Source organism: Apium graveolens, chromosome 11 (genome assembly GCF_009905375.1).
Source record: "Apium graveolens cultivar Ventura chromosome 11, ASM990537v1, whole genome shotgun sequence".
Lineage (NCBI taxonomy): Eukaryota > Viridiplantae > Streptophyta > Magnoliopsida > Apiales > Apiaceae > Apium > Apium graveolens.
In genome coordinates, this window is record NC_133657.1 from 116,033,570 (window position 1) to 116,041,538 (window position 7,969).

Below are 7,969 nucleotides of genomic sequence, written 5' to 3' on the forward strand. Positions count from 1 at the left end.
CCATTTGTTTGCGGATGATAGGCAGTAGCTACTCGATGATTCACATTATAACGCTGCATCATAGAAGTGAACTTACGGTTGCAAAAATGTGATCCTTCATCACTTATGATTACCCGAGGTGTTCCAAACCTTGTGAAAATTTGTTATGAAGAAAATTTAGCACTACCTTTGCATCATTTGTCGGTAAAGCTTTAACTTCGACCCATTTTGAGACATAATCGACTGCCAGCAAGATGTACTGATTATTACAAGACGCGATAAAAGGCCCCATGAAATCGATTCCCCACACATCAAAGACCTCGACTTCAAGCATCACATTTAATGGCATCTCATCCTTCCTTGACAAATTTCCCACTCTTTGGCAACGATCACACCTTAAAACAAACTGATGAGCATCCTTGAACAAAGTAGGCCAGAAAAAACCTGCTTACAGAATACGAGCTGCCATCTTCTCACCTCCATAGTGTCCACCATAAACTGTGGAATGGCAGTCTCGTAATATCCCCTCCGTCTCACAGAAAGGGATACATCTCCTGATGATCTGGTCAGCTCCCTGTCTAAACAAATATGGTTCATCCCACATATACCACTTCACCTCATGCAGAAACTTCTTCTTTTGAGCGGATGTCAAATTAAGAGGCATTATATTGCTGACAAGATAGTTTACAATATCTGCAAACCATGGTTCTTCCTCCTGAATTGCAAACAACTTCTCATCCGGAAAAGATTCATTGATTAACGTCCTATCTTGTGAAGTAGAATCGGGATTCTCCAACCTAGAGAGATGGTCAGCTACTTGATTCTCAGTACCTTTTCTATCTTTGATCTCTAACTCAAATTCCTGAAGTAAAAGCACCCAACGAATGAGTCTCGGCTTCGAATCCTTCTTAGAAACCAGATAGCGAATAGCTGCATGATCAGTGAATACTGTTACTTTCGTACCAAGCAGATAAGATCGAAATTTCTCAAAGCCAAGGACTATAGCCAAAAGCTCCTTCTCAGTAGTGGTGTAGTTCAATTGGGCACCATTTAAAGTCTTACTCGCATAGTAGACCACATGGAAGAGATTTTTCTTGCGCTGTCCCAGAACTGCACCTACCGCATAATCACTCGCATCACACATCATCTCAAACGGTTCTGTCCAATCTGGTGCTGTAATAACTGGTGCAGTGATCAAACTCTTCTTGAGAGTCTCGAATGCTGCCAAACATTCATCATCAAATTTGAACGGCACATCTTTCTTAAGCAAATTGCATAACGGCTTAGATATCTTTGAAAAGTCCTTGATGAATCACCGATAAAAACCCGCATGACCAAGAAAACTACGGATTCCTTTCACAGAATTAGGTGGGGGAAGATTTTCAATGACTCCCACCTTGGCCTTGTCCACCTCCAGACCCTTGCTAGAGACCTTATGCCCAAGGATAATGCCTTCACGCACCATAAAATGACATTTCTCCCAATTAAGCACCAAATTAGTTTCCACGCATCTTTTGAGTACGGCGCGCAGATTATTCAAACATTCATCATATGAGTGTCCAAAGACGGAGAAGTCATCCATGAACACTTCGACGTTATTTCCAATTATGTCAGAGAATATAGCCATCATACATCTCTGAAAAGTGGCCGGGGCGCCACATAACCCAAACGAAACTCTGCGAAAAGCAAATGTGCCAAATGGACAAGTGAAGGTAGTCTTTTCCTGATCCTCTGGTGCAATACAAATATGATTATACCCGGAATAACCATCCAGAAGACAAAAATACTCATGACCCGCTAATCTGTCAAGCATTTGATCAATAAATGGAAGGGGGAAGTGATCCTTCCTTGTGGCTTTGTTCAATTTTCTATAATCCATGCATACTCTCCATCCTGTAACTGTTCGAGTAGGGATGAGCTCATTCTTTTCATTTGCGACCACAGTGATACCTCCCTTCTTAGGTACACATTGTACGGGGCTCACCCACGAGCTGTCAGAAATAGGATAAATGATGCCTGCATCTAGCCATTTCAGAATTTCTTTCTTCACCACCTCCTTCATGATGGGATTCAGTCTTCGCTGCTGTTCCACAGTTGGCTTACTACCTTCCTCTAGCAGAATTTTATGCATACAATATAAAGGACTTATCCCCTTGATGTCTGCTATGGTCCATCCTATAGCCGATTTGAATTCTCTCAAAATCCTTAAGAGCTTGTCTTCCTCACTACCTGAAACGTCAGATGAAATAATAATAGGTAACGTAGATGAATCACCTAAAAAAGCATACCTCAAGTGTTCAGGTAATGGTTTGAGCTCCAAGGTAGGTGCTTCCTCTATTGATGGTTTGAGCTTCCCTTCAGCATTCTTAAGGTCAGAAGTACCAAGAGATTCAAATGGTATGTCCAGCTTTCGCTTCCATGGATAAGCGTTCAGATATTGTAATTGCTCGTTGCTATCTTCATCATCGCTGTCAAAATCCCCCAATAAGGCCTTTTCCAATACATCAGACATTAGCATGTGATCGAGTTCCGAAGTAACCGCAGTATCAATCACATCCACTTTTAAGCACTCCTCATCTTCTGTAGGGAATTTCATTGCCTTGAATACATTGAAGGTCACATCCTGATCTTGGACCCGCATAGTAAGTTCACCTTTTTGCACATCTATCAAGGTACGGCCAGTAGCCAAGAAAGGCCTTTCCAAGATTATGGGAATCTTCTTATCTTCCTCAAAATCCAGAATAACAAAATCTGCTGGAAAGAAGAGCTTATCCACTTTGACGAGCACATCCTCAACTATGCCCCTTGGGTAAGTAATGGAACGGTCCGCCAATTGTAGCGACATGTATGTGGGTTTTGGATCAGGCAGATCCAGCTTTTTAAAGATCGACAACGGCATCAGATTAATGCTTGCTCCCAAATCACAAAGGCACTTGTCAAAAGTTAGATTGCCAATTGTGCAAGGAATGGTGAAGCTTCCTGGATCTTTCAGTTTTGGTGGTAACTTTTGTTGCAGAACAGCGCTGCATTCTTCCGTGAGCGCAACAGTTTCAAGGTCATCCAGTTTCACCTTCCTTGAAAGAATAGTCTTCATAAACTTCGCATAACTAGGCATTTGTTCCAGAGCCTCAGCGAAAGGTATATTGATGTGAAGTTTCTTGAACACCTCCAGAAACTTCCCGAACTGTCTATCCAGCTTTTGTTGCTGCAATCTCTTAGGAAAAGGTGGTGGAGGATAGAGTTGTTTCTCCCCTGTATTAGCCTCAGGCAGAGTGTGTTCAGCAGTAGTCTTCCTTGGTTCCGCCGCTTTCTCCTTTTGCTTAGATTCTTCTTCTCTAATTTCAGCTTCTACTTCTTTTGCCTTTTCAGCCTCAGCTACTTTTCCAGACCTTAAGGTAATAGCCTTGACTTGCTCTTTAGCTTCCTTCCTTCCTGGTACTTCCGTGTTACTGGGAAGAGTGCCAGGTTGACGATTGAGCACTGCATTGGCTAATTGACCGATTTGATTTTCCAAGGTCTTGATAGAAACCGCCTGACTCTTGTACAACAACTTAAGTTCCTCAAAATTAGCACTAGTAGGTGCAGCTGCACTTCCCTGTTGAGGATATGATTGTCTTGTAGCATACTGCTGTGGTTGCTGGAATCCAGGTGGGTTAAACTGTTTACTCACTCCTTGCTGATATGGTGGCTGAATAGCATTCTGATTATTCCCCCAGCTGAAATTTGGATGATTTCTGTTATTAGGATGATAGGTCGCTGGCACAGGCTGCTGTTGTCGCTGATAATTATTCACATACTGAACAGATTCGTTGACAAGAGAACACTGATCCGTAGCATGAGAACCTGCACAAAGCTCACAAACCATAGCTATTTGATTAACTCCATACGTAGCCAGAGAATCAACCTTCATTGATAGCGCTTGGAGCTGGGCTGCAATAGCGGTGGCTGCATCAACTTCCAGAATACCTGCGACCTTGCCTGACGTCATCCTCTGAGTTGGGTTTTGATGCTCATTTGCAGCCATCGTCTCTATAAGATTATACGCCTCAGTATAGCTTTTAGCCCATAAGGCTCCTCCAGCTGCTGCATCGAGCATGGGCCGAGATTGGGCCCCCAAACCATTATAAAAACCAGTGATCACCATCCAATCCGGCATTCCATGATGTGGACATTTTCTCAACATTTCCTTGTAGCGTTCCCAAGCCTCACACATAGATTCTGTAGGTTGCTGCACAAACTGAGTAAGAGCACACCTCATAGCAGCAGTCTTTGCCATTGGATAAAACTTCACCAGAAACTTTTGCGCAAGATCTTGCCACGTAGTGATGGACCCAGCTGGTTCAGAATGTAACCAGTCTTTAGCCTTATCCCTCAGTGAGAATGGGAAAAGCCTCAACTTGATAGCCTCATCAGTCACGCCATTATACTTAAAAGTGCTGCAGATCTCGATAAAATTCCTTATGTGCATGTTGGGGTCTTCAGTTGCCGCTCCTCCAAAAGAAACAGAATTCTGCACCATCTGAATAGTGCCCGGCTTGATTTCAAAGGTGTTAGCTTGAATAGCCGGATGAAGGATGCTTGACTGAATGTCATCAATTTTAGGCCGAGAAAAATCCATAAGAGCTGGATCAGCTTGAACAATACGATCTCCCATGTTTACTGGTTCTTTCTGCTCAGTTCCTGAATCCGAATCCTCAAAATCTAACTTCTCCGGAATATCAAGAACTTCGTCTGTCTCCTCAGCTATATCTAAAGTCCTCTTGCGAGCACGAGAACGAGTTTGCATAAAAGCTTGCTAAAGTACCTGAAACACAACCGAAAAGAGTAAGTAACTACTACGTCCTAATCACTGAGTCCTAATGACCAATGATGGTAAGTACATAAACTAAACAAATACGCCGAGTCCCCGGCAGCGGCGCCAAAAACTTGTTAGGGCGAAAACACGCACTAATATTCACGCAAGTATACGCGTTCGCAAGTAATATAGAATACTTTCTAGTTCGTTCCCTCAGAGACTCAGACTAAATTATTGTCTAATTAAACTCACTCACCAATGTATGATTACTTCTCAATGTTAAGATAATAACACTTAAAATTGTTGATTAAATATTAAATATAATTAACTACTCAATTAACCACTTAACTAACACTTCAATTTATCAATAATAAAACACTCATGAGATCACAACTTCATTATTACTTCCTTCTATAGCCATTGTTATTAACCTTAACATGTGACAGTGATGATATTAATCGAATAACACGAAACTGATAAAAACCAACTTTCATTGTACTAATACCATTCTACCAAGCATCCACAATTAAGATAGAAGTTGAATAGTCATCAATTATGTTGAGTTCCTATATATCTACAGAAATTGACAACACAACGATTTAAGCACAAGTTATCCCTTTTGATTACACAGGGCAAATAAAACTGTTAGAGTTACCCACTAATCATGCTCAACGTACATGAACCTATGCTAGCATGGCAAGTTCTAAATCTCAAGATCCACCGTCGCTTCACAAGAGATTAACACCCTATCTTATATGTTCGCGACGCACATAAGACGAATACGCACAACCAATACTAGATATCATACAATCATCACACACTAAAGTATTAAACAATTAACTAAAGAATTCCATAATAAATCTGTTGCAACCCCATGATCACGATTAGCCCATAATAGAACTTATCGCCATCATGGGTTCATATGAAATCATGACAAACAAACACAAGAAAATAATAACTAAACTAATTATATTAAAACAGAGTACGTCACAAGAGTAAATAAGTCAAAGCAAGAAAACTAGCATCCAACGTTACAACGAAACAAGAATCACAAGAATATATGCTTCCTCTTCGTTGCAGTGTGCTAAATCGGTCTTCTTCCTTATCTCCTTCGCTTCTTGCGTAAAACACAATCTAAAACATAATCCCCTTAATACTCTCTGTGAAAACGTCTCAAATCTACCTATATAATAGTCCCATAAAACTCAGATTACATAGAAGTTGGAATCCAAACAGAAGTAGAAGTTTAAAATAATTTATCTTTTCCCCCGACCCTGCGCGGCCGCTCAGCATAGCTGCGCGGGCGCGCAGGCCTCTACTGGAAAAAATCCAGGTTTGTTCCGTTTCTTCGCCGTAATCTGCCCATTCCTTTCCTCTCGCAATGGTGAACACATGCCAAGGCTTATTCTTGATGATTCCTCCCCCGAAATGCAACTAATACCCTGAAATGCATAAATACTAGAAAAACGCATCAAATACACAAAATACTTGATTTTAAGACACCAATTTAAGCCATTTTAAGACGTTCTAAGTGGTATAAAATGCCACTTATCAGAAGCGAAAGTGAATATAGAGGTTTAGAACTTTCCATGCTAGTATAGGTTCATGTATAATTATTATGCATGATTCGTAGGTAATTTTAACCATCTTACTTGCCCTATGTAATCACGATAGATAACTTGTTCATTAAACCTTTATGTTGTCAAATTCTATAGACATATAGGGTCTCAACATAATTGGTATTTATTCAGCTTCTATCTCTTTTATGGATGTCAGGTAGTAGGGTATTCGTACAACAAAAGTTGGCGTTTACTAGTTTCATGTTATCTGATTAGTTGTCATCACCATTACATGCTAAGGTTAAGAATAATGACTTTGAATGAAGTAGTAATGAAGTTAGAATTCCATGTTTGTCTCATATAATTAATTCAACCTTTTAATCTCTTAGTTATTTGCATGTTAGTTTAATCTTAGTTATAATCAATTTCAACTATTTAATTGTCTTAGCATTGAACAATAACCATACCATTGTTGAATAAGTGCATAAATTGAAATTAATCTAAACCGGTCTCTGTGTAAACGAATCTGATTGATATCTTTTACAACTTGCGAATGCCTATACTTACGTGTAATTTTAGAGCATGCTTTTCACCCTAACAGTTATTATATTGTAATCAACTAATTACCCAAGTGTTAGAATAATTTTATTCTATATGAATATCGAATTATATAGGTTTAGTCATCCAAAATAAAGAAAGAAGTATGTAACTCAATACTTGATTTTATCATAATTTAACCAAATGAGCTTCTAGCTCAATTGGTTGAAGTCATATGTTTGTTATAAGTGTAAAGTTAACATATCGAAATGAGTTATTCAATCAAGTCTCGAATCATTATGTCTTATATAAATATTAAAATAAATATAAATTTTAATGTCAGGAAAGACACCTCGTGTAAATAAATAAGTTCTAACTCAATACTTAATGTTATAAAAGTTTAACCAAAAGTGTCTCTAGCTCAAGTGGTTGATGTGTTTAATTTGCAAATAGTTGGCATAGATTCGATTCCTATCAGTAACAACTATTTTTGATATTTATTAAAATATATGGCAAAACAGTAATTTCAAATAAAATGTTTCCCTAAAAACTTGATGTTGCAGATTATAAAGATAACAAATTTTATATAAATATTAAAATAAATATAAAATTTAATGTAAGGCAAGACATCTCGTGTAAATAAATAAGTTCTAACTCAATACTTAATGTTATAAAAGTATAACTAAAAGTGTCTCTATCTCAAGTGATTGATGTGTTTAATTTGCAAATAGTTGGCATAGGTTCGATTCCTATCAACAACAACTATTTTTGATATTTATTAAAATACACGGGCACAACAATAATTTCGAATAAAATGTTTCCCCAAAAACTTGATGTTGAAGTATTATAAAGATAATAGATTATTAACGACTGCTTTGGGACAAAAGAAAAAAAATGTTCATTTGTAATATTGAATATAACTTTCTAATCAGTTGATAAGGCATTCTTGGGATCAAATTTAATCAAAATTGATCTCATCTAGATAATTGATATCTTCATTCAAATTGTATGAACAAATCACTTGAGGTCAGGATAGTGCTAAAATAGGGACAAAAAACTGTCTTTGAGATACTATGGTATATAAAAAGTTAGTACTAAT

At 38.3% G+C, this 7,969-nt stretch overlaps 1 non-coding gene across 1 annotated transcript; it reads left to right on the forward strand.

The window, feature by feature from the left end:
• The first annotated feature begins 4,133 nt into the window (after positions 1 to 4,133).
• On the forward strand, positions 4,134 to 4,240 carry LOC141698755 (small nucleolar RNA R71). The gene has a single exon (XR_012565258.1). It is a non-coding gene; the product is annotated as a small nucleolar RNA R71 (small nucleolar RNA).
• Positions 4,241 to 7,969: the final 3,729 nt, after the last annotated feature.